General features: G+C 32.5%; 1 long non-coding RNA gene across 1 annotated transcript; it reads right to left on the bottom strand.

The window, feature by feature from the left end:
- Positions 1 to 10792: 10792 nt before the first annotated feature.
- Positions 10793 to 12273, bottom strand: LOC140974097 (uncharacterized). Its single transcript, XR_012174726.1, has 3 exons — positions 12203 to 12273; positions 11623 to 11845; positions 10793 to 10874 (listed from the first exon to the last, which is right to left on the bottom strand). It is a non-coding gene; the product is annotated as an uncharacterized lncRNA (long non-coding RNA).
- Positions 12274 to 16814: the final 4541 nt, after the last annotated feature.

Raw genomic sequence — 16814 nt, forward strand, 5'->3', positions numbered from 1 at the left:
AAATAAGTTCATCCAAACATTTTAAAAATTTATTTTTAAAATAGGACATGACAGCTTATAAGCTCCTAAAATAGCTTATAAACAGTTTTAATAAGCTTAGCCAAATAAAGATTTACGAATTTGTTTATATTAAAAAAAAATAACTATATAAAATGTATGCCAACAATATTATACTTTGCACATACCACGTGGCTTAATCAGCCAACAATCGACAACCGAGGCATGTGTGAAATTCATAAATTCAAACAAGGGCAACTTATGATTCAGTACCCTAAACCTTTCACTTTTGGTTTTGATACCCAATTTTCAAATTTTTCCCAAAATACCCTTCAAATCTTTGTTCTTAAATAATTGATTTTCTTTTTAAATAATGGCCCATCATGCTTCCGTAAAATAAATTAAATCTTTTACCTTTTTGACCGAAGTGACACCGGGTTATATCCACCGTATTTTACGAACTGCTCCTCATAGTCCAACCACGTGATTGCAACCGATGGTTACCGACGCAGATTCCTTCAGCAACACTTAGCACAACCCTAATTCGTTTTCTACCTTAGGGTGTACAGTAAAAGATGAAATTTTGAAAATAATACATGAGAGGGACTGAGAGCAAAGATCTCTTTATTCAAACACAAACATTTATTATTACATTGAAACCTCCTGCAGAGGAGGAGAAACTTGTTTAGCTACTTATAGTAGCCGAACTTGAAAAACACATAAACTAGAAAAATATTATAATTGGTTTTGAAAGAAATGAGAGAAATGTTCGATGATCTTCACTTCTTTCTGCATGTCTTATTTATAGAAGGCTTCTTCGGATTTGAAACTCGGATTCCAAATCTTGATAAGCCTTTACAGCTTGCACATGGACCATGTAGTGGTTGAATGGTCCATTGAGGTGGTCCCTCCATGTCTTTTTCTAGATCGTTAATCTAGAAATCAACTTTTCTTCTTCTTTTATTTCTTTACAATACCAGCAGAGATGAGCTTGTAAGACATCTACTGAAATCTCGTCTCCTTTTTCTTTATAATGTTTAATTATCCATCTGAGAGCTTCCAGCTGATCTCTATATTTCTTGATTCTTCTTTTCGAAACTTTTAGATATGTGAAATACATTCTTAAGTTTCGTTTTGGTGTGGTTTTACTGGTTCCATTTACCCTTATTTATAGTTGGGATTGGGTCCAGTTTTCTTGTTTTATTGGCTTTTCTTTAAAGATAAGGTATCCAATGTTACTTTGTTCTTTACTACCTATTATTGGTGGTCCTCGTGTCTTTTACCACTAATTAGTGGTGGTTCTTGTTATTCCACTCACATGGTGGCTTTCCTTTTTGCTAGTGGGCTTGGTCACATGTCCACTTTAACTTTGTCGGGGAATCTTTGGCTTTCGAGGTCCCCGAGAAAAACGTGTATGTGGTCCATCACCACTTGGTCCTGTTTCGGCAAAATGTTTCCGATCAAATCTCGGCTTGAAACTTTTACCGAATTCCGGTTCTTTCTGGTTTTGGCATTCAGGACAGATGTTTTCTGACCATCTTCCTATATGTGCCATATTACAGAATTTTCGGCGAGTTTCTTTACTGGCCGACAGCTTGCTATTCCACAGAAGATTTCTTTTCTTTTCAAACAGATTTTCTGCAAATCTTGTTGTTTTTCCTGTCATGGTATTTAACAGGAACGATCCATTTAAAAAATTTTGATAAAACTTAAATGAAAACTTGACTTTGTCTATCTCTGTGAGACAGACCCATATACCCCAAGCTCTTCTGATAGAAATATCGTCTTCAGAAATTGAAGCGACCAGAGGTTTTTCTTCTGTCGGAGGGTCCTTGATAAATTTTTGAATATTTGTATCTGGTCTCCTTAACTTGATGAAATGAAAGGCTTCGTGTGAACCTTTCCCTGCAGGTTCTGGTGCTGCACTGAAAAAGTATAGCTCCAAAATATCTCCTCTGGACAAATAATCATTATTCGCCCAAGTTTCATGAACAGCTTCTTGAATCCATTTAGGTAGTTCTGAAATTTCTGGAAAGCTGGGTGATGTGGTATAAACTGAGGCGAGAGCCCCGAATTCATACCAGGCTTTGACCTGCTTGGGATATGAATTAGGTTTCATCCGTATCCTAGGATATTTTCCTGAAACATCAACCCAGTTGGTAGCTGGGTTAATGCCAATTCTTTTATTTAATTTCTCCCAATTCTGTTGGTAAACCTGAAATGGAGAAATTACAGCTTCATTAGTACCAACCTTAGTTTTGCCTTTGTCAGTATGAGGCCTAAGGTTGATCTCTCCCTCTTCAATCCCCGAGGTGAAGGGTTGACTTGAGGACTCGAGATAAGGATCTGGAGTCTCAATTTTTGTTTCATTCGGCTCATCTAGAGATGATCTCGACTTAACACTTGTGCTAGGGGTACTTGAATCCCTTGCTCAAGGTATAGAGTCCTGTACTCGAAAACTCTCCATTTGAGAAACCAATGGCTTCTCAATGCCTTGGAGGATAGGCCTTTGCATTACAGACCATAACTGAGTATAAGCCTGTAAACATCCTATAATTCGATCAGAGACAATTCTCTTATCAGCTTATTGAAGCCTTTCCGCAGCTTTTGCGTTCAGTGCTAACTTGTTAAACTCGGTTTGAAGCATTTAAAGGTGTTCCCTTAAATGCCTCTGCATTTTGATGATAGCATCAATGTCAATGCTGTCCATCTCTTGTTAAAAAATCTGCAAGAATGTTTTCATGAGATTTAATTATCACAATATCAAAAATGTAATTTTGACATAATGCTTGCCATCTTAATAATCTGGCCTTCTCAGGTTTAGACTCGATTCTATTCCTTAAGAAAGCTTTCACATGTGTGTTATCAACTTTCAAAATGAATTTTTTTTGCAAGTAAAAATAATGGCCATTTCTCAAAAGCCCTTTTTACTGCATAAAATTCCTTCTCGTTGATATGCCATCTGATGGCTTCTGCATCTGAGAATAAACCACTACAATACCTGCATGGTTGTTCTCCATCTGATGTGAGCTTAGTAAGAACTGCTGCCCACCAATGATCACTGGCGTCGGTATAAAATACCAGATCATCCTCATCTTGAGGAATATCCATCTTTGGAAGATTCTTACAAATCTCCTTTAATTTGCATAGTCCCATTGTGTGTTCATCCGAACATATAAATCTAGCATCTTTTTTCAATAATGGACTGAACACTTTCCTGTGTTTTGCTAGGTTTTTGATAAACATCCCAACAAAATTAACAACTCCTAATAAACTTTGAAGTTGATTCTTGTCTTTGAGACTTTCTGGAAAATTCTGCACTTTTTTCACTATGTGTTCTTGCAGAATAATTCATGACTCATCGATTTCAATTCCAAAGAATTCAATCTTTCTTGTGGCAATGACTGCTTTCTTTTCAGATAAAACCAGTCCTTCTTTTTTACAAACATTAGAAAAAATCTCCAAATGTTTAACATGTTCATTCATATCTTTAAACGCTATTAAAACATCATCAATATAAACAAACATAAATTTAAAATAATCTTTAAAAAGATTATCCATCTTTCTTTGAAATATCTGGGGTGAATTAGTCAATCTCATTGGTAATACTTCCCAAATATAATGTCCCTAGGGTGTGAAGAAAGCTGTAAATTTCTTGCTTTCTTCCTGTATCCGAATCTGATAAAATCCGGACTTACAATCGAACTTAGAGAATATCTTAGCATTGCGTATGCAACTTATTAGATGTTCTCTACTAGGTATAAAATACTCATCAAACTCCAGAATCTTAATAATTTCTTGATAATTAATAACTAATCTGGGTTTTCCTCTTTTTATCTCACCATGATTTCTTACCAGAAAACCTGGACTGCTATATGGTGACATTCCTTCTTTGATTAATTCAAGTTCCAAATGTTTCTTGATTATAATCTGCATATCCCTTTGATCAATAATGTTCATTGGGATAGGCTTGCAACGGACAAATTCATACTCTTTGCCTTCCTTAATTTTAAAGCAAGCTTTGAGTTGATTTCTGTTCCACCATGCCAAAGGATCTTCATTGTAATTTTCTTTGATCCTTTTCTTGACATCTTCTAAGGATACCTTAGATTCAAACTATACTTCATTCTTATGCAGAGTTATCTTAAGGTATTTCATATCTTCTGGTTGGAGTATTTTATCTGCTCTCAATTGGAGCATTGTTTCTCCAAACCTTCTAGAATCTTTCATTTTTGGGTTCAGAAGTTGTCCTGAATCACCACGCTTGCTGCGAAACTGGATCGACAATTTTCTATAAAATGCCTCTCTTAGTCTCTGGACTATGATTTTGTGGTTACAAGGAGTTGTAAACACTAATCTTCTAGTCTCATTTTCTTGAGTATAGGACTTGAACAAATGTAGGAAATTGTTTCCTAGTAAAATGTCAGCTCCTGTATCATGAAAATAAATTGGTGGTGTCCTTACCTTGTACCAAGGTGTTTGCCCAGCACCGCCAATCATGATTTCAGTCCTCTTATTCCCTTTACATAAGATTAAGATTCTTCTGGAAAAATCTCTTCCAGGAATCTTGGGTAGTTCTTCTTCCATATTATTTGGAAAAACTCCTCGTTTTGCTGTACAAATACCAGTACCTGAATTAATATAAGCAGCAAAATATTCTGCCTTATATTGTTCATATAACATTCCTACTGGAATGTATATGGAGAATGGACTTGTGGTCATTGGATTTTCCACATCTTATCGTCTTCCATAAACTCCATTCCATACTCTAGTCGTTTCCAAGGTTTATGTTCCTCGAGAAACTCTAGTCCAAGAACCAATTGATCTGGTTTTTTTCCTGGAATCCCTGTGATATGAACTTCCAGTTCTCCAACTTGGATCATTTCTTGGTAAGTTCCTATCATAGGTTGTTCTAAATAGTAGATGGTATTACAAGGAAATTGATTCCTTTGTTTCGTAATATCAAATACTATTTCGACTTCCTTCCACCCTTCTGGGCATTTAAGCTTTCCTATTGTTGAAAAACTTTTTAGCTCCTGTTGGGTTTCTTGGACAGGGGTTTTTCCCCATCTGTAGCTTGTAATTCTATCTTCTTGAAAAGATAGTCTTCTTGATTCCAATCTAAGACTTTGATTCCGTTGTAGAATTGGTTTGTCTTGTATTTGGATATCTGTTTCCTGTATTACAGGAAATTCAATTCGTTATGGATAAATTGCCTGAGCAACTTTTCCAAATATCTCAGGTATTTCAATGAACTCATTTCTAATAAACAATTCTGAATGATGTGTATTAGATAGAGCATATGAAATCTGATAAGTAATAGAATATGGTCTATTACCTTCCTTCATCAGCCTTTTTTCCTTGAAATTTTGATGTAATGTCAAGGATCGACTGAAATCTCGATCTGCCAGGTTGTAGGCTATCCTTGGATAGATAACTTCTACAATTTTTCCTGTACAGAGATTTCCTGAGATAGTTCCCAGTACTGAATCTTGAAGGTTCCCCATTCTTTTATCGCATATAGCAATATCAATATGTGAATCTATACCTTCTTTGAAAGCAGCTTTTATCATAATCTGGATCGCTCCAATATGAATCCAGGACATAGTCCTTGCTACTTCGATCTTGAGTTTTCATAATTCCTCCTTAATTTCTTCAGAAAGAATTAACTGCATCTCCATTCTATTTCGAGTAAGTTCCATTGGGATTGCCATTTCCCTTCTAGAAACTTTATAGATCAGATGATGTTTTCTGTTTCTTAAGTCAAGATTTCCTAAGAACTTTTTTACCTGTCCTGCAGAGAATCCTTGGTATCTCTGTAGAATAGGATTTTCTTTCATGATCCTTTGGACCATGTTATGAGATATCTTTGTCTGGCTAAAAAATCCAGTCAAATCCTCATGTGTTTCGTGTCGAAACACCTCGTCTTTAGTCAGATTCCGATTCAGTTCCATCGGATTCTCCCTGACTTAGAACTTCTTCTTCTTCATATATACTCTCATCTGAGGCACTGTCCTCAAATCGGTATACCTGAATAAGATCTTGGTAATAAACTGCTTCTTCATTATCCGGAGTTGGATCAAATCGTTTAATACCTCTTTTTTCATTCTCTGGACAGTTGGTCAAGATATGACCCCTTGCTCCACTTGTCCTGCAATTACAATCCTTAAACCTTTCATTGGCTCGTGTATTTCTGAAAGTTTTCTTTGTAGGTGTTCTTCCTGTGCTCCGAGATATACTTGATACTTGGGAGGATGTCCTACTTCTGGATGGTCCGCTTCTTTGTCCAGATTTATAAGATCTGGCTTTCTGTCTAGACCAAACGGTTCTAGGTTTCCAAGAACTTCTTCCACTTCTAGCATAAGGATGAGTCCTGAAACTTTTCCTTTTATGCTTTCGTGGTTTACTTCCAATAATTGTTGGAAGATCATTTTCTTTACGACACAAATGAGTACGTTTGTTAATACCCCTTAATCGTCTGTAATTCTTTTGTAATGCTGCTAAATGGCACCATTCCGCCAATTTTCCTGTAAGGAAAGAAGCTCTTCGTGCCAATATATCTGGATTTCCAGGTACATATTCCCTTATGAGCATTTCTCTCCAAAGACTTGGCATTTTTGCGAAGAAAAGCTGTATAGCTATATCTTCTTCAACTCCTGAATTCTATCTATATTTAGTGAATAACATAGTGGGATGTATTCAATGATGAGATTTAATGACTTTCACTGATTTTTTTTAAATGATAGTTTTTCGTGGATTTGGTAGATTTTTATCGACTTTTATAGAATCTCACAGATTTGTAAACAGAATTTCATGGACTTTTGCAGACTTTTTGCAAGATTTTTGTAGACATTTGGAAATTTTTTTTATTAATGATACAAATTTTGTACTTTTATAAATAAATATTTTTTTAAATTTTTTTTGAGCTAGTAATTATTTGACATAAATAACATCTTCATTTTGAAATAAAATTTATAATGTAAATAAATTTAATTATTTAAAAAATAAATATGTTTAATATATGAAAAAATTTACAATTAAATTTAACAAAATCAAAATTTCAATCCTCTGTCTATTTAATATGCATAAATAATTAATCAATAAAATTTTAATTTATAAGCATATATATATAACTAATCAAAACATTATGAAATTTGATAAATTTTAAGCAGTCTTTATGAAAAAATCTAATGTTCGTTATTATCAATATGATCAATGTCACTCCATATTCGATTTGCTATAGCATCCCTCCATGCATTTGCATTGCATTTGCTCATTGTTGTTCTTGAGTGTCAAATATTTTATCAAAGTTATTATCTTCGTAAACTTGTTCTGATGAAAGTTGCGGAACTTCATTATGTGTTTCAACTAGAAATTCATCATATCGACTCTTCTTTCGAAGAAAATTATGCAATCTGGCACAAGCCAATACAAGCTCCGCATGTGCTGTATATGGAAATGGATGAGCAGTTTTGAATGTTTTGAACCGCAATTTAAATATACCAAATATCCTCTCAATTACGTTTCTCAAACAAGAATGACGAAGATTGAACAACTCTTTTGCCTCTTCAGGGTGACGACCTTGGCCAGTGAATTCTTGGAGATGATAACGAACAATATGTTTGAATCAAGGGAAATACCTATCATGTGCTCTTGGAAAATTATGTAATGCGTCTTCAATGTTTCTCCTCTCCAACCAGTCAGTTGTGCAACAAACCATCTTTATTATATATTTCTAATTGATATAAATTTAAAATAGTTTATAAAATCCATTCCAAATAATTTTAATTTAATATAATCTGTAATTTTTACACAAAATATCAAGATTTAATACTAATTAATAAGCACATAAAGTGTACAGATTACTAATAGTTATAACATATGTCCGTGTTGATGATTTAAGAGTTTTTTTTTTCAAAAAAATTATTTAGGTGTTAGCATCCATACATAACAATTGATCTCTGAATCATACCAAATACTTTTCCCTGAATATCCCTCCACTACACTACTCGTATTCTTATGGCAAAAACATCATAAAATAAAAGTTCAAATACAAAATTAGACGAGCAAAAAAAACTCAAACATAAATATTATAATTTATGTACAAATTATTATCCAAATTTAAGTAATCGATTTTTTAATTGTTGAATAATTGGTTTGAGAAAATACAGAAATCGAAACAGATTATTTTTTTAAGAAACTGAAAGTCTGATGTACAGACTTCTCCATATCACATTATACGCAAAAATTTAGAGCACGCACATAAACAGACAGAAACAAACAACGAACGGAACACAGAAAGAGATACATAGAAATCATAATATGTTTTTGTAATCAAATCAATAATGATTCAAGAAAGGAATCACACCTTTGAAATTCGAGGAACCCTCGACTTGTCTTAGAGAGGCGAAAAGTGCCGTTTTTTAATGAGGAAGAGAGATATATGAGTAAGAATGATATTTTGTTTGATTAAAAGTCTACCAAAATCTCTAGGGTGAGTAGAAGACAATTTTTGAGTTTTTAAAGTTGTACATAGAGTTTTAAGGTTTGTACTTAAAGAATTAAATTAGAATCATTGTAAATCTATGGAAATACTGGATACCTATAGATTTTTATGGATTTTTAAAAAGTCAAGTTTGAATACCTCTAAACTTTTTAAGACTCTATAAAAATCTAATTTGAATACCATTAAACTTTTATAGAGTTTATAAAAGTCTATGTTCAATACCTCTAGACTTTTAAACTCTACAAAAGTCAATAAAAGTAATTAAATTTCCAAGATTGAATACGCCCCCATAATATATTCATCCACCAAACATATGTCATGTAATTCAAGACTATACAGAGCTTGAGTATATTTCTTCATCTTCTCTGTATCTTGACTATTAAAATAGTCTACCCCTATAAATTGTGCTTTAAACAGGGTAGCCATTCTTCCGGCTATCTCGCTTAGAGATTCTCTGGCTAGGACTGACTCTTTGGTTTCCACCGAAGTCATGTCCCAAGTAATTTTTACTGATCCCATAAGACTCATTTCCAAGAGTTTAATGAATCCTTCTCTGTTGAGATCAAGTGTTCCTGCTGCAATCCTCATAGCAGATGTCCAATCGTCTATGAGTTCTTCTCTGTTTTTGAAATCTAATACATCAAGGTTAAGCATAATCCCGTAAGGATATATAGGATCTAAACCAGTTTTCCCGTAGGGTGTTTGGTGCAAGGGAATTTGATTTTTCCTTGTCCTTGTTCCCGCTGGGTGTGATCCTCCACCAGTATGGAAATCAGGTTGAGATTCTCTCATATTTATATTTTGAGATCCCACACTTTCCCTTGGTGGTTCCTGAGAAGATGACCAAGTTATAGCAGGTGTTTCACCTCCTGCTGTGTTCATCTTTAGATCTACAAATTTGAGATTTGCGAAAGATTCCGCAAGTTCTTGTAGATCCTCCAGACCAATCCTTTCTAAAGTTGTTATCAGATTAATTTCTTTTCTGATACAGACTTGATTAGATTGATCATCTTTTGTTCTTCAGTCAAAGATTTCGACACTACTCTGGCTTTCCCTTGTTGATGTAACAAAGGTTCAGTACCAAATGATGGTGGTAACCAACCTCCTGAAGTTCTTTTACTAGAACTGGGTTATTGTTCTAGTTTTTGAATTCTTATTTGAATGTCCTTTAATATTCCAAGAATTTCTTCCTGGTTTTCAAGGATTTTTTCTACTCTTTGCGGTACAAAGTATAGTATGTTGCCATAATTTTGTACTGTCTTCTGAATTTCTCTAAGATCTAAAGAGAGCTTAGATGAATCTGGTACTATTTCTATAAACTTATTTGATTGAATCATAAGTTTACCTGATGGTGCTGAGGATTCCCTTTCTACTCTGGATATCTAACAATAATTAGATGTTCTTGTGTACATTCCAAAATATTGGAATAATCCTTGTAAATTATTTTTCTCGAACATAAGTTCGGATTCATAATTTTCGAAATTCTCCTTCTCAAACATTTCGTTTCTTTATAATAATAAATTTTGTGTTTGAAATAAATTAACCTTTGGCTCTGATACCATTTTTGAGAAGCGCGAGGATCAATTAAAATCAAATAAAGAATAAGGGTATAAATGACATTTTTCAAGATATTTTCTCTCTCCATGTATTGGATTCTAACTTTAAACATAATAGTTACTGAATCGGATGTTACCCTTCAAACAAATAAATTAATGATGACAGTGTGGAACACCATGCCACGTATTTGGCTGAAAGAAAATTTTAAAATAAATATTATATATATATATAATATATATATATATAAACACACACACACACAATAAGTGTTCATCAACTGTCCTCACATTTGTTTCTATTAATGAGGTGATACTCTGTGATGAATCATATCAAAATTGTATATACAATAAGTGAATGTCACCTTTAAAATAAATATTATTATGACTACCATAATATATATGTATATATATAGTTTTGTTACGTTGCATATCAACCATGTACACCTTTGTGCCTATATTCTATTCCGTTGGAAGAACTGACTCAAAACCAATATATATTCATTTGTTAGAGTATTTTAATTATAAAAAAAACACATGCCTAAATAATATGATGCTCTGAAACATTTTCTACTCCAATATCAATGATAAACTGGAAGTACATAAGTTGCTTAACAAGTAAAGAAGTAAAGACTAAGCCTTATTTGTCAGAGAGAAATCTCTTAATCAATGATTTAATAATTTTCTATAAAAATTATTAAATCATTGATTGTGAGATTTCTCTCTGACAAATAAAAATTTGTTAATTATACTCCGGGCATAATCGGTGCTATGTTATTTCCCGCCTCCCTTTTATAAATAATGGCAATTGCCGTAAGCTGCAAAACATAAATATAAAAAAAATTAGGTTCTCTGAAAAACTCATAATATATATAATATTACTAAAAATTTTGTGTTATTCATGATCCAAATACTATATATGCTAATTTACAAAATAGAATTTAATATACACTAAATCCCATAAAAAATTTACCATCAAATTATTCGAACTCAAGAATTTTTTAGTTCACTTACACGAAAAGCTTGTATAAATAGTAAATATGCTAAATTTTTTTTAACATACAATAGATTCCATAAAACTAAATTTTAATTCGTTTTCAAGATTTTTCAATTTTTTTTTTTATTTTAAAATAATGATATAAAAATTTTCAAAAAAAATAACGATATAAAATGTATGCAATATTATAATCATTTTAAAATCCACCATATATGATATTACATACAATAACTAAATAGAGAGAAATTTTTTTAAAAAATAAAATTGGAAATACAAAACTATTCGAATTCAAGAAATTTCAAATTCAGTTAGACGAAAAGTTTGTACAAATACCTTATATAATTATATACGAATTCACACAAAAAATTAAGATATTCTAAATTCCATCAAACTAAATTTAACCATAAAACTATTCAAATCAAAATTTTGCGAATTTTCTTATATTTAAAAATGAAGATATCAAATATATGCAATATTATATTTATTTTAAAATAAACTATATATATAGATATATATATATATATATATATATTGTAAAACAATAAAATAGAAAAAAATTGTTTTCTTACATGGATTTATATCAAACACAATCCCGAGTTCTTTCCAACAATAGCCTGTCAGACGATAGTAGGAATTGAGAACGAACGATGCATGAAAGTTCAAGTTATTTGGCTCATAGCACACACCCCCTGGCTTAATCGGCCCACAATCGACAACCGAGGCACATGCGAAATTCATAAATTCCAGAAAATCATCAACGGTGGCAATGAACGCTATGCACCATGTGTTTGACTGAAATAAAAATTTAAAATAAATATTATTACGACTACCATAGAATACATAAATATATGATTTTGTTATGTTACTCATCAACCGTGCTCATATTTGTATATACCAATGAAATGACAGACACTTACTAAACGTGATCATGGATCATATCAAAATCGTATATCCAATAGATGAATGTCTTCTTGTTGCCTATCTTTGTGCCCACCATAGCAACAAGATAGGAAGACAAAAAATAAATAAATAAAATCACAGGCTTTCATTCATGATTTTCGGGGTACTAAGAATTTTATGACATATCTATTAGTTTTTGGATTAGATGGATTCAATGTAAGAAATCTTCAATAAACAATAACAACTTACTTGCTCTTTAGCATAACATCTCCGCGTAACAACTGCGAAAAAGATTGAAAAAAGAAGTAAATAGATCTTTATCTTTATCATTTTTTTAAATCTGGTTTCGTTGTGTGAAGAATTGCAGTTTATATAGCTTTGAAATAGTTGTAAAGTTAACGACAAATCTTTTCGAATCCCAAAAAATGAAATTATATCAATGAATACCATATCTTACTATATAAACTATGGTCGATTATATTATAGGTAATAAATCATATTATTAATTTAGAAGCACGATTTAGTCCATAACTATAAAATCGATTTGCTGGTGAAATTTGCAACAAAAATGAAAATCGATTTGCTGGTGAAATTTGCAACAAAAATATTTCATTTTTATTGGAATGAGATTCTATGCTACACTGTATTAAATTGCCTGAAATAGTACACCGATTTTTTTTATATATATAAAAGTTATATTATCGAAATATTTCATGGAATTGAGAGATAGTAAATATTTAGTTATATCATATTGAATCGATTTTTTAAAATTAAGAAATATAAATTATTTTACTATAATCAGAATATTATCTAACCAAAATTTTCAAGATCAACCATCGTTAAGATTCATTCCTTTTTTTGTAGGATTCACAAAACTATAACATATATTATTTTGATAAATTCTTAGATTTATTTTATTATCAAATCCTTCGACGGTTTAAAAAATTTACTCCATAAATAGATATTTCAAATGATAATCATTACTACTCTCTCATCTCTGTAATCTTAATCTCTTCTCTATATTCTTTATTTTTCACAACAATTTGTTTAATAAAAAAATTATTATTTTTTAATAAGTAATGTAATGTGTTGCACCCTACACGCCTAAGACCCAAAATTCGTATTTTAAGATATTTTCTAATAAATTATGGTTATGTAATATATGTTTAAAATTGATAAAAAATGTTAGGACCAAAATTGTTTTAAAAAATGAATAAACCTTTTAAATTTTTTTTAGCTACAATAATTCATTATTGAAATGTTCATAAATAAACAAAATATCGAAAAATTATATAGAGTTCAGTTTTCAAACCGAACGGAAAACTCTCAACATAATTACGTAGTCTAACTAAATATTTTGGAAATCATTTGAAAAAATGCAAGTTTAAATAATAAAACAGTTTGGTGAAAGTATTTTATCAAATAATTTGTGTGTGATATTTTGGTATTGTACCAAACACATCAAATGTTTTAATAATATATCTCAAAACGATAACAAGTTAACTCAATGAAGCAAAGAGCCACAAATTTGTTAATGAAAGTTCGAAGGCCAAATCTTTGTACTACTACAACAAAAATTACTTTTCGCGTGGCGCAAATAGACTTTCTGTAGTGTACATTGTACACTGCACAATTAAAAGCTGTTGAAAGTTATACGTATTGACAGTGCGCACTGCACGCCATGGAAGATAATATCCGCAGTAGGCCCTACACGTCATGGAAAATGGCATCCACAGCATGTTGCACACCGCGAAAAATGGCATCGACAGCGCACTGCACACCGCGAGGAATAGCATAAACAGCCAGCTGCATGCCGCGGAAAATGACATCGACAGCACACTGCACGTCATTGTGTTTATTTTTTTATTTTTTAATAATATACAATAAAACTTATATTTTAATAGAAAAGTTAATAAATCAAATTTCAGATAATTATCAATCTATATATGTTAGGATCAGGAAAGAGTTCAAAGGGGGGTGAATAAACTCTTTAAAAAATTATCGTTTTTAAAATTTTTTTAAAATCGTTTTTAAGCGGTTGAAACTTTTCTCGAACGGTTAGAAATATGAACCACTTGAAAAGTGGGAAAACTGTTTAGAATTTCAAATGATAGCTACAACCAGTTGGCTATCTTGTTAACAAGAAAATGTTCAAAATGTAAGTGTTTGCAGAAAGTAAGGACACATGATTTTATGGATGTTCGGAGATAAAACTTCTATGTCACCTCTTGTTCCTTTTTAGGAAGCATTCCAATAAAAACTTTGGCTTTACAAACTGTTGCAACAGCCCAATCCAATCAGGACTTATCACACTGTCTGTTTTGAAATTCTTAGTGATCACTTTACACTTTTGGATATTTAAGAACCCTCGGTTCACTAGACCAAGCAGTAAATCAAATTACCAAAGGGTACTGATATAAAGAAACAATATGTTCTGAGTAGCACGAAGTTGATCCTTGAATGATTAGATGTATTTCTGATGAGTGCGTGCTTGATGAGCGATGAAGTATGGAACTTTAAGTGCGCTCAAAATCTTTAAGTATGCAAGATTAGTGATGTGGCAGTGTAGCAGTTTGAAAAGCTTGTATGTCGTAAGCAGAAATCAGCTCACTTCTTCTTTTCTATTGTGTTCTTTATATATCTTGCATTCTTCAATTCTTCATTTATATAAGCTATCATTCCAAAGGTCGACAAAAGATGTGTAACATATACCTGTAGCGTTGAGATGATGTGTCACTATCAGCTGCAAATAAATTTAATGTTTCTCAGCAAATATTTAATGTTTTCTTTACTTGTGCAACTTTGATTCCCGTTCCTCTGAAGAGTTGCTGCTAGATATCCTTTTTAAAGTAACTGTTAGCTCCATCAAAACTTGTAGGATATTTGCATAATCTTTCCATTTTTTGATAGTGTCATAAATGAATATCTTTATCGGGACTGGAGCAAGACATGGTTGACTTGTAGCGATGCAAAACCATTGAATGTCCTGAGCCGGTCAGAGAATGTTATTCATAAAGAGTTCAATAAAGAGCTCTTTTAAATGAAGAGGTTGATGTCTTTAAGTAGCCGGTTGGAAAACTTCTAACGGTTCAGTTGAGATGCAAGAGGTTTAAGTGTTCCTGTTAGACAAGATAAATAACGGCTGTTTCCTGAAAAAGTTAAGTGTTGTTTTGATTTTGTCAATCACCAAAAGTTAAGAGTAATAACAATATCTTAACAATTTCTCCCTTTTTGTTGATGACAAAACCCAGCCACAGAACTATATAACCAATTACAGATAATCATGAAAGCGTAATAAAAGAAAGGTTGTATTTCATTGAGTGAGTGAAATTACAAACTTCAAGCGACTTCAAGCGATACAAATAGTTACATTAACCCAGTGCATTACCCTTTCTTTTCTGCTGGTCTCTTCTTCTCTTCTTCCAGTTGTTTTTTTTATCAAAGCTTCATCAGCTTTGGCACGCTCTGCAACTCTTTTTCTTACAGCCTCTTTCGCTTTCAGAACTTCCTTCTGCCTCTCTCTTTCTCCCTTTTTGACATCACCATGCATAAGAAATTGCATGATTTCAGTAAGCTAAGCTCCTTGGGCATCCATACACTGATCAACATGTGCTTGTAATCTAGACATTTTCCCTGACAACTCAGTGCACATGTTGATATGCGAGGAATTGTGCCATTCTTGTCGGAGGGAAAGACTGTTATTCATCGCGAGAAATTCCTTGGAGAGGTCATATTTCATAGTCTAAAAAGCTTCCTTAAGATCAAATTGCTTCTGGTTGAGGGAAATAATCGATTTATCCATAAGCTCCATGCGGTCCAAAATTAACTTTTGGCTGTCTTTCTCAACAAATTCTTCCTCTGGTTCGAAGAGTTTCGATGAAGATTTCGGAAGCTAGGACATCAACCGCCTTGTCATAAGCAATAGAATAAATAGGAATGGCATCGCTGGGGACCTCTTGTGCCATAAGACCGATCGATGGATCATCAGGAATAAAAGAGACTATAGGTAATCAAGTGGTGTGTGTCAATGACATAAAATTAGCCCCCACTTGTATCTATTCTACATCCCACAACAACTACCTAAATGAAGCTTATACACTTATTGTCTTACCTAAATTTTGAGAGAAATAAGTTCATTGGGTGTTGTAATGATTCGAATCCTCCTTGAAAAGAAAGAGAAAAATTAAATGTGCAAATAGGAGTTTTTAAAAAAAAGAACGTGAATCAAAAGTGTTGAAAAAAAATTTTGGGAAATGAAGGATATGAATGAGAAGAAAACAATAAGTGGGTGGTGAATGAAAAGAGAACGAAAATGAGTGAAATTGATGAAGTTCAAATATTTCTCTCAAATTTTGATCTCCATACCTTTATTGTAGCCATGAGTCGTAGCCGAACGTTACAAACCTACAAGACATATAATCCTTATCACATTTGTCCAATATACTAGTGGAGAAAAGTTGTTCAAATCAAGCTTATGGATACCTGAGAAACATGGTTAACGAGTATAGACTTTAATCGTTTGCATACAAGCATCCCATTGTGTGACTTCATCTTTGGTATACCCGTGTTGAATATCTTATGAGTCAAATATTCACCAATAAAGTCCTTGGTGATATGTGTAAGTAATTGTGTATTTTAATGAAGTGTGGGTTGAACTGAGCTGAAGATTGCTTGAGTTTATAAGGCAAATAGGTGTTGTGAATCTATTTGAGCATTCGATGAGGTAAGTAAACATTGACGTATCACATACGTACATGACTCTCGTGTAATTGTGAATCACATGAAAATAGATAAGTCGGAGGCCAATATCACTTTTGCATATCCATGACTTTAGTTGTTAACATTACTTCTTTCGTGAATC

This window comes from Primulina huaijiensis, chromosome 3 (genome assembly GCF_012295235.1).
Source record: "Primulina huaijiensis isolate GDHJ02 chromosome 3, ASM1229523v2, whole genome shotgun sequence".
Taxonomy (NCBI): Eukaryota; Viridiplantae; Streptophyta; class Magnoliopsida; order Lamiales; family Gesneriaceae; genus Primulina; species Primulina huaijiensis.